Raw genomic sequence first — 25,898 nt, 5'->3', positions numbered from 1 at the left:
TGACCGTTGAAGTTGCAGTTAACTTTGATATAACCCCTGCGATTCAGCGATAAATTGGCAAATTACAAAAAAAGGATACATGCCTTCCTCATGATATGAATCTGTTATGTTTAGCGTCAAAGGAAACTTGCACAACTGAACCCCAAAGCAGAACGAATACCAGAGAGTTAGAAAAAACCCCCAGTTATTTTAAAAACTCAAAACGGAATGCGAACAAGTAGTAGTAATCAAAATTGTATTTTGGTACGTACCAAAACCCAGGCGGAATTTATGATTCGAAACGCTGTTCCGAGGTCTGTATCAGAAGGACAATGTCATGTGACTGCATGTTTTCTATTCTAGTTTCTCCAAAATAGTCACTCTTTGCGCTGATGATTTTTTTGCACATTCTTGCCATTCCATTGATGAGCTTCAAGAGTAGTCACCTGAAATGGTTTTCCAACAGTATTGAAGGCCTTCCCAGAGGTGAGAATGCCAAGAGTGTGATAAGCAGCAATCAGAGCAAAGGGTGGCTATTTTCAATAAACTAGTATCTAAAACATGTTTTCAGTTATTTCACCTTTTCTTGTTAAGTACATAACTCCACGTGTTCATTCTTAGTTTTGATGCCTTCAGTGAGAATCTAAAATGTAAATAGTAATGAGAATAAAGCAAACACATTGAATGAGATGTGTGTGTGTGTCCAAACCTTTGGCCTGTACTGTATATGCCAAACTATGTGAAAATTTCTATTAAATGTAAAATGTTTACAATCTAAGTACTGTATATACAGTACTTGGTCGGTAAAACAGTATTTTTTTAATTTGTATTTCTTTACACATTTTGGAGGGTATTCACTTATTATCTCCCATGATATTATTTCTCTCTCTTATGGTGTCCATTATACAACAATATGTTGATTGCTAATTGTGTAAATTAGATCATGACAGACAGCCAATAGCTACTTTCCTTACTGGGCAGTTGGTTGGCAACACTGCTGTGATATTTTACAATTGGTCACCTGATGTTACTGTGGGGAGATGTTTCAGATCGTTCCAAAAGATCGCTTCTTTTGTTGAATCACTTGTTCCAAATGATTCAATTGTTTCAAGGTTCCATTTCTGCCATCTCTACGAAAAAAAAGAATACAACAGGTAATGGTCTCAAAAATTAACAACATGGAAAGTGGGCAATGCCAAAGAGAATAATCCGACAGTGTTCTTCAGCCTCTGTTACACCTAAATACCTAGGTTATTAAGATGATCCTCAGGTTTGCAACAGGAGACTCCGCCCACTCAGTAGAATACCAGGATCTGTTGGAAATACACAAAAATGACACTGCAGACTGCATGGAACAGAAACATAACAGAATCATAGGACAAACCACTAAAAGTTATTTAGTGTAATCTCTGATTCACACAAACTTCAATCACAATAAATAAACACAATGTTAATGTAGTACAGTTATTTCAGTGTAAAAAAAAAAAAACACAGGATCAATGTCTTTGTAATACTAGATTTTATACAGGCTCTTATTTAATTGTGCCCTGTTTGTAACTGTTTCCCATGGACACTTAAAAAGAACAAGTCTGTTCAATTTGGGGATTAGTCAAGGGTGTTCCTTGCCCATTACCTTAAAGTGGCCTGTTATGGAAAATTGACTTTTCCCACCTTTTTGTTTGTATACACTTAATTAAGGCTCTGGAAAGCTACACTGCTACATCAAATTAGTAGAGGCGCTTGCTATAAGTGTGTGTGTGTGTGTGTGTGCGTAACAATTATGGTTAGATTAGTTAGTGGTAGCTTTGCGCAAGGCATGGGGGCAAATTGCACTGGGGCCGGGAGGGACACGTCCACCTCCGATATTTGATGACCACAATGCGTCCCTTCCACTTTCACCACCTAAGGTGATACTCTTCAGTAAAATATAGGACATTGAGTTTGCAAATAGCGTATAATATATATATATATATAAAATAGTAATAAATAATAATTTATTAATAATGAAGAATTTGTTACTAAGTCAAAATTTTAATCAACCCTCTAAAACTCTGAAAGGCAGACAAATCTTGCAAGCCTGGGGCACAGAATTCATGAATTGTATTCAGACCAGAAAAGTCCTTTAGTCTGCTTGTTTGGTCCGGTCCAAAAGTGGACTTTATTTTTTTTCGTTTGGTGCGGTTGACATTCACACTGTGCTTTTTGCAAGTGAACTATATTACGTAATCAAATCGACGCGTGTGATGATTTGATTGGACAGAAATAACAAGGGCGGATTGCAAAGCGCAAACCCGGAAAAAGAGGAAATCATGAAATTCCTATGTGCTGCATTACTGCTCTGTACATGTGTGGCGTTATTAGATGCAAAATATTTGCGAGTGTCAAGAGCAGCTTATTCAACGGAGCTTCCGCGACATGTGAAGCCCTTTGAGACTCTTGTGTGATTAAGGGCTATATAAATAAACTTGACTTGACACTGTTTCTAATTTTGGAACAGTGTTGTCGAATTGCGCGTAGTAACCCAAAGGAGCCCTTGCGCTCCGCGTGCCCCAACTCACAACTGAACAGAATACGGACGAAGCACAGCAGAAGTGCAGCACATAAGGATCAGAGCGCAAGTTTGAAGTATATAGATATAGACGAAATAGTCTAATTCCATATCCTGTTTATAAATATATCGATATAATTTTTATATCAATATATCGCCCAGCCCTACGTCTCAGCCAGGCCGAGTGACTGCGACGCATCCAGACTGGGGCCTGCTTCTACTGTGGTCAACTAGGTCACCAAGTATCTTCATGCTTGATCAGACCTGCGCGTCACAGAACGTTTCGATCTGATTACGGACACTAATGCAAAAAGACTTGAACTGGCTGGGGAAGTATGGGGTTTTGGGCAGGTCACTAAAATAAATACCCTAATCGATTCCGGGTCCGATGACTGTTTTATTGATCCAGGAGTTTTGAGGAGTCCTTCACTGTCCTACCCTCAGACTTCGAAAACCTAGACGGGTGTTATATCTGACGGACGCCTTCTGGCTGAAGTAACTTGCATTACAGCTCCCCTTAATCTAAAACTTTCTGGCAACCATAGTGAGACACGTCGCTTCTTGATCATGCCATCACAATCTGCCCCTGTCGTTTCAGGCCTTCCATGGTTAAAGATGCATCCTGACATTAACTGGGACATCCCTGCCATAGAGAATTGAGTGAGAGTGTTTTCTGCCATTCCCACTGCCTGAAGTATGCTAAGGACGTCAGTCAACCATTAGGCAAACGTAGTCTTGAGGTCATTGAGTTGAATAACGTTCCTTCCGAGTATCGTGACTTGAAAAAGGTATTCAGCAAAGACCGAGCCCAATCCTTGCCTCCACATCGTCCATATGATTGCGCGATAAACCTTGTTCCGAATGCCCCATTACCAAATTCCAAACTGTACCAGGTGTCCCAACCCGAGCAGGAAGCGTTACACAAGTACATAACTAAATCACTAGCTGCCGGTTTGATCCGCCCTTCGTCTTTGCCGGTGAATGTCGGGTTTTTCTTCATTGATAAGACGGACAAAACCTTACGTCTGTGTGTAGATTACCGGGGCCTAAACGACATTGCAGTCAAAAATAAATACCCACTACTGCTATTGGATTCAGCATTTGCTCCCAGCAACAGTGTTCACCAATTAGATCTCCGGAGTGCCTACCATTTGGTGAGGATCAAAAAGGGGGATAAGTGGAAGACAGCATTTAAAACTGCGTTAGGTCACTTCGAATATCTGGTCATGCCCTTCGGACTCTCTAAGGCCCATGCCATTTTTCAACGGCTAATAAATGATGTGTCCAGAGACATGCTCAATCAGTTTTGTTTCGTCTACCTTGATGATATCTTAATGTTTTCCAAATATCTCAATGAACACCGTCACCATGTCAGAATGGTGTTACAACGCTTACTGGAGAACCGACGTTATGTGGAGGCCGTGAAATGCGCGTTCCATTCTGAGTCAGTGGGGTTCATTGTAGAGAAGGGTCACATAAAAGCAGAACCCGCGAAGATCCAAGCAGTGATCGACTGGCCAACCCCAACCACGAGAAAGCAGTTACAGCGGTTTTTGGGGTTCGCTAATTTTTATCGGTGCTTCATACGAAATTATAGCCAGAGAGCAGGACCTCTGACGATGCTGAAAGAGGAATAAAATTATTTGTCCTCTTTGCGTGTTCCAAAACTTGAAGACAGATTTAATGTAAGAAAAAACACCTTTGCAAAAATGAATTTAATCTAACAGAGATCTCTGGACATCGTTACATGCTCCGAACATCACATAACAGGTGGAACTTCAGAGTGCCGAATGTGTCTCTTCCGCGTGTAAAATGGCTTCTTATAGTTAAAACCGACCGCCTCTCTTTCATTTGTAGACAAAACATACTCTCTGGATACTTTTCCATGAGCGATGGCGAAAACAGAGTCAGGTGTGGGCGTATGTTCGAGACAGATTCTGTTCAAGGACTAAATGTGTTTTCGCACAAAACGCTGAGAAGGAATTTTTTAGACTAAATAATATGTCCCAGTTTAAGGTCAAATTATACCGAGATCAACACCACCTGTTATCCACGTCCACAAAACATTTCGACAAGGTTAATATAAAGAATTAAAATGTTAACAATGGTTAATAAATGAAATGAAGTATTAAAAATGTTATAATATCTAACAATGCTCACGTCAAATAAGGTGCCGTTTAAATGGAGCCCAGAAGCTGAGAAAAGATTTATTCACATGTTCACCAGTGTTGAATCATCCTAATCCCGAACTCTCATTTGTTGTTGACTCCGGAGTGGAAGCAGTCCTCTCGCAGCACTCCCCAGTCGACTGGGGACTCTACCCCTGTGCCTTCTTTTCCCGACGCCTCAGTTCGGCTGAGGCTAATTATGACGTGGGTAACTACGAGTTGCTGACAATCGTTCTGGCTCTGCAGGAGTGGAGGCATTGGCTGGAGGGGGCCAAGGAATAATTTACAGTCTTCACGGACCACAAGAACCTACTCCAAACAGTCTCGTTGGACGCTGATCCTCACCTGGTTCAACTTTACCGTGACTTACATAAATGGCTCTTCCAACGCCAATCCTGATGTGTTGTCTAGGATCCATGATCCTGCTGTGGAGGACATCAGCAACAAGACCATTGTTCCAATTGACCGGGTGGTGGGAGCATTACGGTGGGAGATAGAAAGAAAAGTCCAAGAAGCCCTCCACCAGGCTCAAGTTCCAGACGGAGGTCCAGAGTGGAGATTGTTTGTTCCCGGCCATCTGCGCACAGAGGTGCTTCAATGGGGACATGCTTTGCAGGTCGCTTGCCACCCTGGAGTGAAACACACGCATTTCCTCATCGCTCAGAAGTTCTGGTGGCCTAGAATGTGGAGGTACATGGTCGAGTTCATCAGTGCCTGCTCAGTTTCTGTCTGCAGTAAGGCTTCCCATCGACCTCCAACAGGATTGCTACGACTTTTACCCATCCCACCACATCCGTGGTCACGTGTCATTGGACTTTATTATTAGCCTCCCTGCTTCTCGAGGCATCACTGTAATACTGACTGTAGTAGATCGTTCCGCTAAAATGGCTAATTTCATCGCCCTGCCTTAGCTGGCATCCGCCCTTAAGACTGCCACGTTTTCTGAGTCCACGGAATCCCCATTGACATTGTCTCGGACTGAGGCCCCCAGTTCATATCTCACGTGTGGACGAAATTTTGTGCAGCCTTAGGAGCTACAGTGAGCCTTTATTTGGGCTATCACCCACAAACAAATGGACAGACAGAAAGGATCAATCAAGACTTGGAGGCCGCTATTTGCTGTGTCTGTCACCGTCACCCTATGTCTTGGTCCACTCCCATACCTTGGGTGGAATATGCCCCCAATTCACTGGTCTCTTCTGCCACAGACCACTCCCCCTTCATGTCAGCTTATGGATACCAGCCCCCCTTGTTTCCCTCACAGGAAAGGGAAGTGGCCCCATCCCATCGATAAAGCATCACCTCCGGAGAGCCCATCGCGTGTGGCAGGAGACCAGAGCGGCACTTTCACGCAACGCTGGCTACAATCGACAGATCGCTAACCGTCGTTAGCTACCTGTTCCTGACTACCACCGGGGTCAGTAAGTGTGGCTCTCCACAAGGAATATGCATCTGGCTGGGGGGTCCAGGAATATGGATCCCCATTTCATCGGGCCATTCGAAACCGAGTCCGTGGTCAATCCCGTCTCTGTCAAGCTCAAGCTCCCACCGACTCTCAAAGTTTATCCGGTATTCCACGTTTCACTGATCAAGCCAGTTGTCTCCAGTCCACTGAACTGAGCAATGGTGCCTCCTCCTCCTCCTCGGCTGATCGATGGTGAGCCAGTTTATACAGTATGGGAATTTCTTGATTCTTGGCGCAGAGGGCGAGGTATCCAGTATTTGGGAGGCTATGGGCCTGAGGAACGCCAATAGGTTCCCCGCTCCTGGATTCTCGATCCGTTGCTACTGCGCGACTTCCACTCCCTCCACCTGTCTAAGCCAGGTGGTCCGCCAAGGGGCTTCCTTTGAGGGAGGGGTAGTGTCATGTTTGTGCTCTCGGACTGTATCCTTTGTGTTGCAACTGGAAAGTCTTGGAGAAACGGCACTGACACCGTTGGAAAGCTCTCATCGGGCCGAGTCTGGTGATGTGTTTATGTCCCCAGTAAGACCTAGCGTTCCGGAGATACAGCGGGCGGAAATCCCAGCCGGTGATGGTTCTCCCCCTTTTATCATTATTATTCGTGTATTGTTTTGCCAAGATACAATCCGCGGTGACGAGCTGCAATTGTGCACTACACAGTGTATCTTACACAGTTCAGTTGATTCCACTTCAATTGACTGGTGCCTGTTGTAATGGAAAAGCAACGGAGGCCAGCCTGGATCAAGTGAGGTCGGTGCGGCGTTGCCCTTCTGGAACCTGCAATAGAGAAACAGCCAGCCACAGTTCTCCAGAGCATGTTTTTTTTCATCAAAATATATAATAATATATATCTAATATTTGCAGTGTTGGTAATAACGGTGTTTAAACTAACGGCATTGGTAACTCTGTTCTTTTTTCATAAACGGAGTAATCTTAGCTAATTATTTTCCTCTATATTTGAAACTCCGTTATTGTTAGTGTACATTAAATGTATTGCGTTGCAATTGATTTATTAGTTTCAAGGTTCTAAATAAGCTTACAGTAAGTTATGCAGTCTTGTGCGCTTTTCCAGAAAGCTTGCTCCGAGTCCATTTAAGAAAATGCAATTTGCGTAGTTAGATGCACTGTTGTTGTTGCACCGTGTCACAATCAAGGTGCCTTGACAGCTGGAACATGTAGTGACTTTTATTTTGGAGGTTCCACGTGAAGCGTGTCACAAAGTGTTTTGCTTCACAATAAACTTGTAAGCATTATTAGCAAGAGTCTACGTCCCTAGCCTGGAACTGATTCGGGCTTTGATAAGACTGACGTTGGTCAAAATAACAATAACATAAGCACCATGACAGACAAAGAAAAGATAAGTCATAGCGACACTCGTGAAACACTCGCCTAGTGTAATTAATAGCGCCAGCAATTGTATTTCTCTTAAGTGTCTGTGCTAGGACTGTCCACAAATTTTGAAAACTTGGTCAAGCTTGGTTTTTGGGTGGTTGAAAAGCTCGGGAAACAAACAATATCTGTGTTCCACATCTACTTTGCTAATTGGTTCTGTTATATTGCTCAGTGTTGTTAGTGGCTGCAGATCACACAGCATGACACGTTCCATCTTTTCTACTCTCGTACCACAGCACTTTGATATGAAAACAGGAAATTGAAAAGTAGGTAATGGGCCACTTATTTGGCTTCTATCATTCCTTACTCCCAATGAGGTTCTGAAATCACATCTTGTGTTCTTGCAGCTTCTGCCCTGATGGCTACACAAGTGCACTTTGCTTCCCTCATGAAATCCTCATGGGAATTATTACTCTTGTTCTCCAGGAGCTCCAAGAAATCACTCCTCACCTCTGCACAAAAGTCACTGAAGGAGACATGTTCTTAGTTTTGATCCCCACGTGGTGTTGAATATAAATCAGAGTTTCCTTGCAGTTCTGGTCCTCTAAGCCAAAAGCTATGGCAGGGCAGGAGGTGTCACTATGTTTTACGGACATGGGAAACCTAGCAAAATTAAAAAATAATTAAATAAATAAATCAAGCTAATGTGATTGAATATTGTCAATGTACGTTCTTTTTGCAATTTTGGTAAGCTACTATTATTATTTTTTTGCTTTGCTCCTGAATGACCATGTTTACGTGCAGTCAGTTACTCTTTCAAAACGCGAATATTGGCAATATTCTATATATTTACACAGTAAATATATATTATATTATGTTGTATATCCTTTAGGTGGACCACGCCCATTATACATTTATACATGATTTCTGGCGTTGTCCAGATTGGGTTTACTGTGCCAGGTGTATCTGCTAAATACATCCATTATGGTCAGGTTGTGCCAATATGTAGCTCTGGCATGCTTGCTTGCCATTTCTCTATGCAAACCAGGCACTGGCCCCCCCATCAAATGTGATTGGACCCCCATAGGTGCCAAATGATTGACATATCACAGCACCAGCGCAATGGCGCAATGCAATCTGCCAGTATTTTTACCAATCAGACGGCTACTAATTATTATGCCCCTCCTGCACAGTAGCTGGCGCTATTTTCCAGAAAATGTAATCTACCTCACTAGCAGTCCAATTAAGATGACTTTAGTTGCCAGTAAATTCCTGTAAATTATAATAAAATAGTTACAAAAGTTGTCAACTATATTACAGTAAATTACTGTTTTCTTAAAAAAATAAAAAAATAAATAAAAAAAACAGTAATATACTATAATAGATTTTCACAGTAATTAAATTAGATTTTACAAGAATTAGCCGGGAACTTTTTTGCCAGTTGATACCCTAAACTGAAATGTTTGTGTGTATGGAGCATTAGGGAATAATAGGATCATTTTAAATAGTCTTATTATTGTCCTTGATTTGCTGTAATTCTTTCCATGGTGCTTTTTGTTTTCCATGACAAAGAGGTGGCTTTTCTAGCTCCACCCTCGTGTGTTATACTGTACTGCTGCAGTAAAACAATGAAATGTGGCTGTAAACTGGAATGCAATGGGTAGAAGGATAATTTGGAACCCTTTAAACTACAGCCATCAATTTTATACCTCTTACTCTGTTCATGGTCACAGTTGAGTTAACATTAGCATCCATTGTAAAAATACATTCAACCAGCAACATTTTGTTATTTTTATTATATACAGTATTTATGTTCCCACTTCTGTAATCTCTATTCTCTAGTCTATTGATCACTGGGTAATAGTGCAGGTCTTACAGGAAGACAGGGAGAATCAAGACTCCAAAGACACTGACCTTCACTCATCCGTCTTAATGAACATGTCCAAAATGTTATTTAGTGCAGTTAAATTGTATTCTAAATGTGTCAGATTTATTTGTTTTAACCCAGATAACTGAGAGAGATAACTGATTAATTGACTGCTATTAGGGGCTGGATGGCTCGCAACTCACTTCAGTAGGATTCATTGAAATATATCCATCCATCCATTTTCTTAACCGTTTATTCTTCACAAGGGTCGCGGGGATGTGAATGTGCTTTGTTGAAGACGCCATTAGGAATTTTTGGTAAAAAAAAATGTTTAATTTTATTTTTTTAGACAAAAAGAACAAACAAAAAAAGAAAAACAGAAAAAACAAAGTTAAAATCGGAAAACTGAATATTTGGAATGTGAAAATATGGCACCCTATTTGGCGTGCATTTCTGGAGTGTGTTGAATCTGAAAAGATGTGAAATCTGTTGAGAAATATGGAAGTAGATGCATGCTAAGAATGTTACATCAAATTTACTTCCACTTCCGTATACAAAAAACTGTCCAAAATGGCGACAAGCTTCAGCTCTTCAGCCTGCACAAATTCAATCTTTAATCCAACCTGTTGCACCAAAAATAATTAACCCAACTTTAGGTAAAGTAACCCAATCTCCTTAAAATCCCCAGATATTCAGCAAGTAGGCTAGGAAAACAACCTAGCATGTCTTGTTTCTCTGGGGGGCGGGGAATAATATAGAATTATAAAAATCCTTGAAATATAAATCTTTTCAGCAAACGTGAGTGAACGGCACTTACTGAAGTGATTCATTCTATTCTCAAAGCGCGTTCGGAAATATGTTTCACTCAAACCCTCGAAAACATGCTTGAATTTGAGTCCTGATTTGACAAATGAGTTGGGTCCAACTCCTGAAAGAGCACCAGAGGAGTCTGTTGTGAGCTGCTCTCCAGCCGTGGTTTACTATACATAGGTTTTTTAAATTTTCAATTATGCATATTGAATAAAGCACTTGTACGTGCGCTGCGTGGAACTGCCAATGTAGAGTAAACACTGACTGGCAAATAAGTTTGACTATATTTGCAAATACGTTTAAAAGGAACCCTGACTGTAATGACAAGTTTGCACCATATTATTTATTTGGTTGCTACTGACATATCTATGAGATCTGTTTTTCAAAAATCATTTCCAGTTTAATACGTTTTGTAGAAATGTATTTGTATGTACGCCGCCATCGTTGTTTACGTCGCAACGCATTCTGTGCATAGTGACGTGGGATGGCATAAACTAACTAATCTAACTACCGGTAATTATTCTCCCCATATTTTATTGTTACTGTATGTGAAATTTGGCGCGCTAAAATGTATTTATTAGTTTCGAGGCTCGAAGTAAGCTTACATGTCGTGTGCACTTTCCGGAAAACTTGCTCTGACAATGTCATTTGCACAGTTAGAGGCACTGTTGTTGTCGGACCTCGTCACAATTAAGGTGTCTTGACAGCGGAAATGTGTAGCTACTTTTATTTTGGAGGTCCTGCGGGGAGCGTTTCACCATGTGTCTTCCTTCTGGACCTTCACAGTAAACATATTAGCATTTTAGCAAAAGTCCACGTCCCTCCCTTGGAACTCTTCGGGTTTAACAACTTTGACAAGAGTGACAATAATCAAAATTACAGTAGAGATTTGCCAAAAAACGGCCGCCTTAAGGAGCGATTACAATTCTGTTCCACCAAGAACATCGCAACTCCACAAGCACCATGACAGCGATAAAGAATACCGTTAAGTGTAATTCATAGCGCCAACATTTGTATTTCTCTTCTTTCATGAGTGCTAAAAATGTGAAAAGTGTTCAAAGAAATATGCAGTCTGGGCAAATCACACTTTCAGAGGTGATGGAGTCGAGGTTTGTCGTGAGCACCAAACAAATTAAGGTGAGAAATGGTGCACAGTTATATAACATTTGTATGTGAATGATAAGCCAAGAGTTGGGCAGTTTTCTGACGTGAATCAATTATTAAACATGTCTTTAAATGTGTAGAATTATAAACTCAAGATATATCACCATACTCTTAATTAAAAGTGTACAAAAGTACGTTTTTCAGAGAGCTCAAGTGGAAGCTGATAATTTTGAGGAGTAAATGTAGTAGTAATTATGGCTATGATTTTGTCCATGATAGCATTAATTACTGCATATTAAATAGCATTGGCAATTTATTTTATACGTTATTGATTTAGCCCACAACAATCATAAAAAAAATGCCCGCGACATCCTGGAGGGACTGGCCAGGACTGTCCACAAATTACCTATAGATGACATATGTGCCACGAATCACCATATATCCAGTATTTATTTTATTTATTATTATTATGATTGCTGTAGTAATTGGCAGTGGTAGAACATACAGTACATCACCACTCCTGTTCGCACCCTCAGATCCTCCTCATCAATCCATATGACTGTTCCACCAGTCCGCCTCAGTACTATGGCAGAACAGCAGAACAGCTGAAGGCTCTGCTCCCCAGCTTTGGAAGGCTCTACCTCCTGATCTCTGCAATTGACCCTTTTAACAACTCATCTATTTACGATCGCCTACACAGTATAACCACACTGCTCTTTTGTTGATATGTTATTAGTTTTATTTAATCAGTAGTATTTTTGTTTAAATTTTGTTTTGTAATGAATTATTATTGTTATTATTATATGATATGTCATTATGGAGTGGGGCATATGTGTGACATAAATATCAACAAAAATAAATTAAAACACCCTATATAGCCTGGACATAATTTTTCTTCGTTGTATAAAAATATAATAACAATAATAATAATAATGTAAATATCCAAATTATTTTATATTTAAAAAAAAAGTTGTGAAAATTGTTTTTTGCCTGGTAACGAGTCTAATTTAATTACTAACTCAGTTACTTTTTTACTCAAGTAATGAGAAGCTATAACTAATTACTTAGTAAAGTATAAAGTAACGTTCCCAACACTGGCTACGAGGTTCACCTTGCACCACCTTCTGTTTCGCATTGCTCAGCAGAGAGACAGCCGCCATTCTACGTCATTACGCACTGAATGCGTTGCGCCGTAATTAGCAATGGCTGCGTATGTACAAATAAAGTTTCTACAAAATGCATTAAACTGGAAAAAAAATAGAAACATGAATCTCATAGTTATATTAGTAACAACCAAATAAATCATATGGAGCAAATATGTCATTGCAGTCAGGGTCCTCTTAAACGTACCTATTTATATATGTTCAACCGCAGTTTATAAGGATGTTTAAACTTGTAAATACATTTAATCATCAATACGTTACGAACGTACTTGTAGGCTAAATGCTAAAACCATAGCATTTTTTCGAATGCCACGAGGTATTGACTTGCAATCTCAGCATTTAGCCTACATTGTACCAATATATTCGTAAATTAAATAAGTAAACGTTAAGCATTGTTTATTCATAATTTTTAGGATTTGTTATGTCAGCAGTTCATGATTTACATTCATCATTATTTTCCCATAATACAACAGGGTATGTGAATGAGGAAGTAAATACTCCGTGGCATTATGGGAAAAATAATAAATGATTTGAAAACAAAACACACGAGGAGTTTAGTGTTGCCAATTGATATGTGTGCGCTTTGGGTCTCGAGGAGGACAGCATTTTCCAGGCGTGAATCTGTAATCGACTTTGTGTGAGCTGACTTGTCTTCACCATTGTGACTAACATATTGTACCATGGTCGTTACATTTTGTTTCTGTTTATCTTGTGTGATAAGACCATGCAATACTGAATAACTGCAAATAATGCATTTATTATGTGCATATATTAAATAGCTAGCAGCTGTTTCAATCTTTCCCTGTTACTATACAAAATGTGTGTGCGTGTGTTGAGCTTGTGTGTTAGTATTTGTGCCCCCGGCATAATCAATATGTTATTTGTTAGTGCCTGCAGGGAAACTTACACATCTGTGGTATGTGAGGAGCATATATGAGTATTTTTGCTGCCAGCACAGATATCACATGGGATTTTCTTCCCTTTTGGTTGATTCACTCAGTACAACAGATGGGAAACATACCCTTTTGTGTCTTGACTGAATATACAGTAACTCTGCTGTAAACACATATTGGCAAATAATGACATATATCAGGCAAAGCCTGTGTATATAGTATGGTGCAAAAGTCTTGGGACACTATTGGATTCATAATTGTTTTTTTGCAACGGCATAATAATCATACTGTATGCTGTATAACTAGGATGCCGCAAAGTCTATTTTGTCGCCTATTTTGAAAACAATTCATTATAAAAAATAAAGATTGTGGAGGCCTTGGTTTTGCACCGCAGTCATCACAAATATTTAAAAATGTGTATGTTTTTTCTCTACTTCCGTGACTGCCAACCTTGAGCGGCATGTGGCACATTTCTGTATAGAAATGGGTTAGACCTGATATTGGTAATTTCACAGACAAGCACAGGCCGATATGCAACATGGAGGGCTGCACCACTGTGGGAGTGGTCACAGGCAACTTCAATCAAGGTCAATCAATCAAAGCTGATCCTTGGAGGCCACTCCAAATTGTTAATGTGTCCTCCAACCATACAGTAGCTGTGGCAGCCAGTGGCATGTTTTTCAAAATATAATGTTGATAATAATAAAATTATGTGTTTAATTAATTGATTTCTGCACTAATTCAGAGTGTTTGATGCCCACTATTCACATACTTATGAATGAAATACGTCTGACATCCACCACACATGTTCATAGAGCTGCCTGTGCGGCAATCAAATTCATCCAAATCACATTGAATCAGCTGTGCCATTATTTAGAAATGGTCTGAGTGGCTCTAAATTCAGACCGGCTTTCTGTCACCAAATTGTCACTCACCAGGTACATGTTACGATTTCTAGGATTTGCCCTGCTTGTTGTGCTGCTTGAATCGACACCTGACTGAAACATATGGGCCTTGTGAAGAGTGGCTGTTGAAGTGAGGATAACTGTGATATAAATAAATAAATAAATAAAAATTAAATAAACTCACCTACCGAAATGCATGACAGTGGTGTCTTCGGGCACGCCACACAATGCTGGACGGTATATGCAATATTACATGTATTGTACCTCATTCCTGTCCTTCAGGAACCAGAAGTCATATATATATATATTTTTTTTAAGTAATATTTATCACATTTGGCTTGTGACGCATTGGCCTCTACTTCTGCGTTGTCACAGCAAACACTTCAGCATTTTCTGTGTGTATATTTATTTTGTGACTAATACACACGGACAAATATGTTTAAGAAAGACACATTCACAATGGTTGCTAAAATAATGACGAAACTGAGGAAAGTAATATTGAGCACACCAAAAAATGTGGCTGGTTTAATTTAATACTCCACCTGAGACTTGCAGTGTATAATCTTGGCTAATATAGTAAAGTCCTAATTGCTGTGGATAGTGTGGCATCAGTGAATGAGTTCAGTTATTACCTTGTATGGCAGTCATTCCAGCCACTGCCATCATCATCATCACTTTGTGAAAGAGAGAAAGGCAAGCGTTCAAAGGTTCTATATTAATCCCAGCTGTATACCTTGTTCCCCTGCCGTAGTTTGAAAGCCTTTAATCTGGTTTATTGATGTCACGAGACTGACAAACTGCCACACGTGTGACCTTAATGAGGCCAAGAGGCATGAAAAATGGATGGACAAAATTTGAATAAGAATTAATGATAGTAACCCCAAAATCCTTCCGATAACCGTACATCACCATCCAATATGTTCCGTCCCCTATATCTGGAAAATGCCTTTTCTTAGCCTTGATTTATATTTGATGGGAGTTTCCATCAAAGAATCAGCTAACATCAGCTACCCACAAACCACCTCCAATACGCATAAAAATGTAGATGTAGTGCTATTCTGTGTCATTTAAAAACTACCCATAGCTTTCGTCACGCCTTCTGCACCCAGAGGACACAATCACCTTTTGTTCAAGAAACAAAAGATCACCAACTCATACACACTCAATTAATCATGGTCTTTTCATTTGCATTTCTTTACATCTCTTTCAGTGTGTTCTCCATAGCCTTTTGTCTCAAACGATCTTCGTTAACAGACAACAGTCAAGCCCTGCAGTTGGCAGTCTCTTCACAGCACAGCTTCTCATCTTTTAATGAGTCCTTAGATTATCATCATCCTCTCCCAGTTCCACTATCGCCTCACTTCTCGTCTTGTAAAACTAACAAGTCATAGTATATGCGATGTAGCGATCAAAATCTATTTTGCAGCCAAAGCATTAAAATATTTTCTCACTCCCATGACATCTCTCGCTTCTTCTTCTCATTGCCACTGCCATTTTCTCCTTAGACATTCCTTACTATTAATTTAGAATTTTCACATAATAATCAGAAATTTTAATTAAGACTCCAGTGACAGACTAATTTGCATGCATAAAAGGAGAGAAGACCTCAACTTTTATCACCTACCCTTCTCTCATTGAGCTTTACTGACTGGTAGCAACCCTGTTTTTAATAAACACTAAACAGTTACAAGACATATTTGCCATATACCTGACACATATATTTGTACTCTTAAGTTTGAAAATTACAGTTTTACTTAACTATTTTACTGCCACAAGTTATCCAAAAAACAACCCCGACAGTGGCAGCCGATTTCGAGCATTTGAACTCATCTTTCAAGGCAGAATATCGTGTATTTAGACTACACAAACATACTGCGTATCAAATGAAAGATCGTGACAGCAAAGTGCACATTCACAGTGGACACCATTCAGACATGTCAAGGAAGCTGAAAAATACATAACATAACTCACCGCTTACGCCCAATTCACACTGACTGTGGTGCGTTTTCCGTACGGCCGCTGCAAGCAATAGAAAGCACTCGAGTCTGTGTCAATGCAGTGCGTATCGGATGCGGCTCTATTTTTTCCGGACGGCGCATGTGGATTTTCATGAAGCTGAAGAAATTACACAAGCCGGACAGGAATTCGAGCGTCGGAATCACGGTAGATTCGGTATATTTCAAAATAAAACCGTTTGCAAACTCATTTTTTGGGGAGGGTAGCTAGCTAACTACATAGTGTTATACATTATTAACATTTTTAATTCTTTATTTCATATTTTAACCATGTTGAATTTAGTTATAGATGTGTAGAGCAGGTGTAATAATGTTAAACTCAGTATAACGTGACCTTAATCTATCTGGTACCTTGTTTTTGTCTAAAATTCCTTCTCTGTGTCCTTCGTGAGAACAGATTCTGCTTTGAGAGAGAACACACACACGCTGTATGTCAAGTTCAATCTGTTGACTGAGATTCTGTTTTGGGAAAAGTACGAGCTGGTACACGGAAGAGTATATTTTGTCTACAAAGATGAACACAGGTGCGAAAATAACTGAAATTTTGTTTTTCTTCTGTTATGTAACATATTGTGTGAGAACCAATCTGTTTTACCTATTCATGATGGGAGGAGAAAAGGCGTTTTACTTTCAAACTCGATTCTATAAAGAGCTGTCTTTCAAAAGGGAGGGGGCACGCGCACGCTGGAATGCCACTCTTTACGTGATGTTCAGTGTGTGTGACCGGAGATTCTCTGTAATAAATCATCCTTGGAAGGAGTCTTTCTCACAAAGAAGGTTATCTCCATTTTTTGGAACACGCAAATGATGACAAATTATATCATCATTTAACAATAGCATGACATGAGTAGGACATTCAGGACAAAAAAATTAGCTCAGAATTAATTAAACATGACAAAATAACACTATTTAAACACAAAACGTACTTACGCATGGTAGAAGAGCCATGGTAGAAGTCACAGAAATAATGTCCAAAAGCATATCGATCATGTGACAACAGGCAAGTGTGGCCATTGTTTACCAATAGGACTCTATATACAGGTTTGTTATCGCGTGAACTCAACTCTCCAGCGTAAACCCCCGTGATCTTGTGGTCTGTCGGGTGCAGATTATCGGACACAAACAGCTTATGCAACGCACGCGATGTGAATTGCAGTCCGTGCGGCGGCCGTACGGAAAATGCGCCGCGTCCGTTCCGCAGTCAGTGTGAATTGGGCGTTACGCTCAGGTTAACCTCCCTTTTAGTTGTTCGTAGTTTTGATTGACATTAAAGTTGCGACCGCTGACCAACATCAACACAACGCTATCCCAAACTCATATTCAGTCGATAATTTAGGATGCTAAAAAAACGCTAATTAATTACGCCGTCATTCATGTATGATACGGCAGAAGTCTCCGATGTAAGTGGCTACTTGCTAGCATGCAGTTAGTTGTTACATTACCTACCGGTGCTTGGCTGACAGCTGTAAATGAGTTTGACAGCTGGTAATTGGCTTACATGAATTATTTTTCAATATTCTGGACCAAGGCTACTTTGTAATTCATCATCCATGTTTAAAGGAAGAGAATGTGCATTAAATTACACTTTGAGGTCTTTTCATTATCAAAAAAACATACAAAAACAAAAAAAAAGATAAATAGAATTTTGTCTTCATTTATTTAAAAAAAAAAAAAACACTTTTGCCCAATAAAAAAGAAAAACATTCAACTCAAAATGTGAATCATAGCCGTTTAGATTATAGTTTAAGCCCTTAGTAGGCTACCTTGTTATTTTACACATATAGAATGAGAATGTTTCTGCCTCATATTGCACTTTAAATTGTGTTCCTAAATCCTAAACGGCTACATTAAACATTTGGAATTATTTTTTATGTAATTTAATGGGGGAAAAGCATTTTACAAAATAAATGAAGACACTAAATCCTAAACGGCTATATTAGACATTTTGAATTGAAGACAAAGTACTATTTCTCTCTTTTTTTTTCTGATCCCAAAAATTATCCGATCCATGGCTCAAATCCCTGATCCAAATCCGTGATCCGTTGCACTACTAATACATCAGAATAATATTTCACAGACGCTGGATTTTCTGAATTTTGCTGATTTTGATGAAACGTGGTCAAAATTCACCTGATGATCAGTATGTGTGCAAGGTCAAAAGATTATCAGCGGCTGTTGAGGTTGGGAATTTATCCACAGGTCACTAAAGCAGGTGAGGCCAAGGTGCTCTTCATTGTTATGCAGACCAAGTGTGTTTAAGATGAACAGAGAATCCAATAGTATGAGGCAGAGGCACTGCTTCCTCTCACTTGGGTGACCTTGTGACATAACGTGTGATAACTCCCACTTGTGTGGTGCTATCGCTTCTCTGGCCTTACTTGCAGCACATGCCAGCGTTTTTCAAAAGCATCCATTTCAGCACACAACCAGAGGCAATGACACATTAATGTTTTGCATGATTGCCTCGCATGTCTGCTATTTGTCCTGTGATGTCATGCCAGTCACAAATTTAGATTCAAGGCTGCATTCAGACTGCAAGCATATCTGAGTTCAATCGGATTTCTCCTCAAATCCGATTTTTAGAGCTGACTGTCTATACACTTTATTGACCCATCTGACAAGATGCTATAACAACGACGTTTAACGGAGGCATCGCTCAGCACTTGTAGTGTTTGACACCATACGTTTGCGACACTTTTTACAACTCCACACCGCCCGAATGGTTCCTCCCTTACCCCATTTGTAGTACAGTAGCCCAAACCGTCATGGTTTGGGTTACGCCCAATTCACACTGACTGCGGAACGGCATCCGTATGGACGCCGTAAGGAATAGAAAGCACTTGAGTCTGCGTGTCAATTCACACCAGCTGCAGTGCGGTGCGTGTGCGGTGTGGATCGAGTGCGGCGCTGCGGAAGATCTCCGCAAGCTTTCTATTTTCTCCAGATTCCGCATGCGGATTTTCATGAAGCTGAAGAAATTACACAAGCTGAACAGGAAGTCAGGCGTCGGGATCAAGGCAGATCCAGTATATTTCAAAATAAAACCGTTTGCAAACTCGTTTTCTTGGGAGGGAAATTAGCTAACTACATAGTATGACATGAGTCAGACATTTCAAACACAAAAAAAAATGCTCAGAATAAATTAAACATAACAAAATAACACTATTTAAACACAAAACACACTTACCCAAGGTAGAAGAGCCATGGTAGAAATCCCAAAATAATTTCCAAAAAGCATATCGATGTGACAACAGGCCAATACCAATAGGAATCTATATACACGGTTGCTATCACGTGAACTCAACTCACCAGCGTGAAGCCCCGTGATCTTGTGGTCTGGGGGGTGCAGATTTCCGGACACTGACAGCTCACGCAACGCACGCAGTGTGAATTGCAGTCTGTGCAGTCCGTACGGAAACCGTTCCGCGTCCGGTCCGCAGTCAGTGTGAATTGGGCGTTATTGTTAGTTTTGTTGCTTTTGATTTTGTCATGTTTCTTGTAAGTTTCTGTCATGATCTGTTGTATTTTTCCTTGTGTGTCTCCTTTGGTTTTGTCAAGTGTAACCCTGCCTTTCTTCGTGTGTCAACCAATCAGTGCCCTTAGCCACTTGTGTCTTGCCCAGGTGTGTCTTGTTTTGTAATTTGTGTGTGTGTATATAGTCTTTTGTCTCCCCTCTGTCTGCGTCGATCCATTATTGTTTTCCTCCTGTCATGCTGCTGCTTTTTTGCCCTGTCGGTCCCCCTACGGCTTTCCCTTTTTTAGACTTTGTTGTTTTGTTTCCCCAGCGGTACTTTGTTTGCTCCCTTGTTTTGTTTTATTAACTCTTTGACTGCCAGACGTTTTCAGAAAAGGGATGCCGTCAGTGCCAGCCGATTTAAGCGTTTTGACTGATCTTTCAAGGTCCACAGAAAATGTTGTGTTTGGACTATGGAAACACACATACTACCAAACGAAAGATTGAACTCTCATCTTTCATCAGAAAAAAAAGTTTGTTTCTACCTTATTCCGTTTTTCAGCAATCAACAATAGAAAATAGGTTAGTTTCACCGAAATGCTCTGTTTTGAAACAAAAAATGGAGAAAACAAGCTTTTTGTGAAACGATGTTATTTCATGCACTCTAGTGAATTTGACACTTTTTGTCCATGAATGATGCCACAAACATCTAAATAGTGCTTTACTTCTATAAAACACTACCACCACAATGAAAAAGTGTTTTTTGATAGCAAAATAACAGTTTATTTACATACAACAGTGTAACAATATGACAAACTATTTACAAATGTGTGCAACTGTGCATGTGAGACTATTTACAATTGTGTGGATGTTTGAACTACACAATTTTTCTTTTTGTGTGGTGTATATAGTGTAACACTCCCCTGGGTGCAAGGGGACGCTGCAGGATTTGCACCACAGATTTGTTTCACTGCGAATGCCCTTTCGCGTGCAGGTCCTACATTTTCTTGCCGGCTATTTTTCCCGGGGAGTAGCAGGTATGTATTGCAGTGTGTGTTTGGCCATGTTGCCATCAAGTCTGCTTTCAGGATCATTATGCGGTGACCTGGTGTTTTGTCTGGCTTCCTCATGTCCTTCCGTTCCTATACCTGCAACAACTTCCTCCTCCTCCTGGTCTTGTGGTAACAGCCACCCTCTCACCACCTGCTGGATAACCTCCAAAAAGTGTTGACACTGCCCAGGATGTTTAGTTTTGTGCAGGATATATGCATTGAACATGCATATTTGAAAAAGATATGCAACAATTTTTTTGTGCCTTTTCAACGTTTTCCGCGTGAATGGGTGGTAAGAGATGTTTTGATCCATCTTATCCACCCCATTCATCGTGGAATTGTAGTCCAGAACACACACTGGTTTTTGGAAAGGCATTCTTTTTTTTTTCTTTTTTTTTTTTTTTGTGTGCCTTCCGCCACACATCCACTGTCCGCATTTCATCTTTGAAAAGTAGTCACCATCCTCTATAAACGTTTGTCCTGCCATGCCACAACCAAAACCTGTGTGTTGTGTCTTACCAGTTTCCCCCCCTCCTCAAGGCCAGTGTTTGTTAGTGATGGGAATTCTGGCTGAAGTGGCAACAATGCACAGTCTCCGTGCCATGACGTGCAAGTCGTGGGTAAATGGAAGACTTGGTCTCCCACCAGCTAAGTGGGTCTGCACTTCTCTGGAGAAGGGGCTCCTCAAGGTAGGATCTCACTTCCAGAATTGAATCAGCTGAAGGATTCCTTCTTGTAGTGTCTCCACTTGCCCGTTCTTCAAAGAACCTCCAAACAGCAGATGCTTGTGGCTCCTCTTGTTCATGCTCTGCCCCTTCTCCCTCTTGACCCTCTGGCAGTGAAGCTGGCTGGCTGGATCTTGCTGTGGCTGCAGTTACTCTCTGAAGAGCTTCATCAACCGCTCTGTTGTCATTAAAGGCCAGCTTCTTGAATCTGGGGTCAAGAATGGTCGATTCTGAGAGAACAGTGTTGTATTCAATTCGGTGGAACTTTCTGTCCATGCATGCACAGAGAGCAGCCACTAAATCTGTCACTTTCCTTGTGGTTACTCTGGTCTGGTGTTCAGCTGTCACTCTCTGCAGACCTCTGCACATGATTAACACTTTGGAGGCTGTAACATAGCTGAAAAAGAGTAAACAATCAGTGTTAAAATTATGCTTTATTTTATTTAGCATATATTATTACTTCTGGTAATGTCTAATCCGCGTTTTATGCCAATAATGCAACAACAGCTAATAATAAAAACAATAATAATAATGTAATAACATTTGTACACTATACCTGTCTGCACTGATCTCCACAGTGACCTGCTCAAATGGCTCCAGAACAGTGCATGCCTCCTGCAGTACCTCCCATTCCTCTTGGCTCAGAGGATCAACTGATGCATTCATAACAGCAAGGGTAGAGATGAAGCATCCTTGGACTCCAAAATCCGTTTTATCATATAAAAGGTGGAGTTCCACCTTGTGACACAGTCTTGTTTGAGCTTCAGCTCAGGCATGCCCATCTGTTGTTGGGTAGCTTTGAGCTTGTGTGTGCCTGTTGTGCTCCTGTGGAAAAACTCCACTATCGCCACTTTGTCCACAACAGGCTTCATCACCTTCAGAGCATCTCTTACAATCAGGTTGATTGTGTGTGCAAGACATGGGTGGTGGGTCCACTTAAGGGGTTTAATTGCTTTGGTTATGTTAGCTGCACTGTCACTAACACAGCAAACCACTTTGTTGTCCACGCCCCACTCAGTCTTTTGCCACTTTGAGCAGCTCCTCAGCCAAGTTGTCAGAAGTGTGTCTCTCACTGAACTCAAAACAATCCAGAAGACAGGACACCATTTTGAAACTTTCAACAAAGTGACATGTAACTGACAAGTAGGATGTGGTGGTTCTGGAAGTCCAGCTGTCCGTTGTTAGACAAACTGCTGTGGCTTTTTTAACCCTCTCTTGGAGTGAAGCATGTTCTCTGTCATACAGGCCTGGAATGATTTTTTGGGAGAGTGTTTTCCTACTTGGAAGTGCATACATTGAGTGAATGAATAAACCTTCTAAATCCTTTGTCCTCCACAACTGAAAATGGTTGGAAATCACATGCAATCATTTTGGCCATTTCTTCATCAATTGCCGTCTGTCTTGCTGGAGTCATTGACTTTTGCAAAAATTGGCCCAGAGAGCTCTGGGTTGTAATTTTCCGTTGTGGTGGTGCACTGGATGATGCTGAAGACACTGCAGCCGCAGCAGTAGCACCTTTATTATCAGGTTCATTTATTTGCCTTTTTTCCTTCAATTGAACTAAAGGATGCGTAGTTCTCATGTGCCGGTGTAAATTGTTTGTAGAGCCTCCCCGATAAGAAATTTTAGTCTTGCAGACTTTACACTCTGCCTTAATTTTGTCAGTTGTTATACTGAAATGTGTCCATATATTGCTGCGTTTTCTCTTGTCACTCATTTTTGAACTGTTTTTTTTACCTTTCCGTAGCGCTCTCCTCCTCTCTCGTCTCCCTCCCATTCGCGTTCGAGTGTGTGACTGTGTGAGTGACTGCTTGCAGCGTGCTGTCGTGTGCCCCACCCCCTCTGTTGCTCAGCGCTAAGCGCAGACACAGAGGCGTCTCACACACACACACACACATATTCACCAATCAAATGCGGCTTTAGAGAGAAAAAAAAAGAGCGAGAGAAAAAAAAAAGCGTCTCCCAGTAGTCAGGAGCCGGCTCCCGTCGTTCACCTCAAAGATCCGGCTCTCAGAGCCGGTTCGTTCGCGACCGACACATCACTAGTGTTTGTTAGGCACATGATCTCACTGGGTTCACCCCTGTTTTTCCTCAGTGTTCCACATACATTGATACGTGCTGCCAGGAGACGTTCACACAAGCTGATAGAATTATAAAAATTGTCCATAAAGAGTGTGTACCCATTTCCTGGCAGACGATCTAGTAAATTGAACACTGTATCAGGCAGAGAACAACTGGTACCTACATAGGGTTGCATATTGAAGCAATACCCGGTTTGGGAGTCACACAGGATGTATGACTTGATCCCATATTTTATCGGCTTTTGGGGGTTGTATACTTTGAATGAAAGACGTCCCTGAAAACTCATCATTCCAACTCCAGATGAGCTGGAAGCGGTTTCGAGGCATCGCGCGACTGAAAAATGGTGTTGTTTCTATTTCGTCCTGAGTCCAATACATTTCTATACTGGGCTTGTTTATATACCCAGTAAGAAATTGCAGTGCAAAAAAAGTTTTTAGTTCAGACACAGACACTGGCTTCCAAGCACGACTCCTACAGTGTGGCAGACTTTCAGCCTGCTTCTGGATAGACTGACGTGCATACAGGTTTGTCTGATCAGCAATGTGCTGGAGAAGTTCGTCGGTGATGAACAGCTGCAGGAAGTCAGCTGGCAGGGTCGAATTCAGCTCTGCTGCAGCACCCCTTGGTCCTGGTTTTGTAGTAAAGGGGAATGTGTTTGGCTGCCAGCATGCTTCATGCCAGCCAGAATTTTTGGGATCTGCAAATATACATTTCAATATCATATAATATTCATTTTAGATCAGTGTGATGCAATATATATATATATACACACATATATATATATATATACCTTTTTTCTTGGATCCACTGGTTGATGTACATTCTGTAAATTATAGAAGACATTTACCATCAAATATTTTACTAGTGCTGTGTTGGAGAATCTTTTTTTTTTTTTTTTTTACCTTTATTATGCTCACTGTGAGAAGCGTCACTCTGAGCCCTATGAGCTACAGCTGAAAGAATTATATACAATTACAATAATATCGAAAGACTGTTTTCTTTTGTTGTTGCGGTGTATTGAAAACACGTTTTTTTTATCTTTTTTCTTTGTCGTTGAAACTGCAGTGGGACGTCGCTGTGAGCACGATCCACGATCTATGAATTGCACGTCCACGTTACACGAGGTGCCTAGCAGCGTGCCGGAAAAGTATCTTATAGCAAGTTTGTGCTTACCTTCACAGTCTTCTGCGGATGAAAGACTGTCCGAATCAGTGTCTCTGTGGTCAGACTGTACCCACTCCTCCGTAGAATATCCATCGGACTCAGGGTACTCTTCGTCGTCCGATTCAAAGTCCGCGTGTGCAGAAGTGCTCGGTCGTGTACTACGTTTTCCGGCGTTAGTATCGCTAGCCTCTGAGGCTTTATGACGTGGTCGAAGCCGCCGCCACGTCAACGCTGCAACTTCGGCGTCAACCTCGTTGTCACCATCATCATCATCGTCGTCATAAACGTGCAATTTAGCACTGGTTGATGCTTCTCCTCTTTAGAAAAAACAATCTAGCGTGAGCTGCTTACCACCGGTCGCAATTTTTGCTTTCTCTGCCATGCTCTCCTCAACAGTCTAGCTCCGCCTCACCTTTTATACTACTGACGCCTACCCGATCTTGTCAAAAGAGAGTCATCGCTGCCATCTAGGGGCCAAAAATAGGCATTATACTAACTAGATCTGCTTGATACTTTCAGCACAGCTGGCCAAGGCTTTCCTCCACCCGTTTCCAAAAAAACAACAAAAAAACTTGGTGAACGTCTTTTAACGTCTTTGGCGCTCCTCCGTAGGTTTTTACTAAACGTTATTTAACGTTTTTGGCAGTCAAAGAGTTAAATATTTGTTTGTACTCTACCTCCTTGCTCTGCTTCCTGGCATTTGGGTCGTCAATCACACCCCAGGTGCAACAGCAACAATCTCTTTTTCTGTATTTTTTTTTTTTAGAACCGACCATATGTCTATGGCTAAGTACAGGGGCATAGCCAAAAAAATTTCATTGGGGTGGCCAGGGTGAAACCATGACTCTTATAGAGGTGGCCATAAGTTTATACCTGAAATGTCTAAATAAGTGGTTCTTAACCATGCAGCCATACCGTACGCATGCCGACCTTGGGCTGCGAGCGCTGACTAGTGGGCTGCATAAAATATGTTATGAATTCAATGCATTGGAGCTGTTACAATTGACAATGTTACTCAGTTACTCAGTTATAATGGCGCTTTCTGCCACTTAGCTAGGCAAATATCAGTTACTGATCTGTACACAATAAGTAGAACAGGAAACCGAACAGCGAAATTCACAATCTTGATGCCTTACTTCACCAAAAGATTACTTTTTCATTGTTTTTCCTGTGAT

General features: G+C 40.8%; 1 long non-coding RNA gene across 1 annotated transcript in view; it reads right to left on the bottom strand.

Annotated features, from left to right (window-relative positions):
• LOC144052616 (uncharacterized) overlaps positions 1-19,748 on the bottom strand; it is a 35,607-nt gene extending 15,859 nt beyond the window's left edge. The window contains exons 1-4 of the long non-coding RNA XR_013294259.1: positions 19,556-19,748; positions 6,828-6,934; positions 1,226-1,292; positions 1,001-1,109 (exon numbers count right to left, since the gene is read on the bottom strand). This is a non-coding gene — a long non-coding RNA (uncharacterized LOC144052616). The remainder of the gene's footprint in view (positions 1-1,000; positions 1,110-1,225; positions 1,293-6,827; positions 6,935-19,555) is intronic.
• Between the last annotated feature and the right edge of the window lie 6,150 nt (positions 19,749-25,898).

The sequence above is a fragment of the Vanacampus margaritifer genome, chromosome 5 (genome assembly GCF_051991255.1).
Source record: "Vanacampus margaritifer isolate UIUO_Vmar chromosome 5, RoL_Vmar_1.0, whole genome shotgun sequence".
In the NCBI taxonomy this organism is placed as follows: Eukaryota; Metazoa; Chordata; class Actinopteri; order Syngnathiformes; family Syngnathidae; genus Vanacampus; species Vanacampus margaritifer.
The sequence above is the reverse complement of the archived record's forward strand: the minus strand, read 5'-3'. Positions and strand labels throughout refer to the sequence as shown.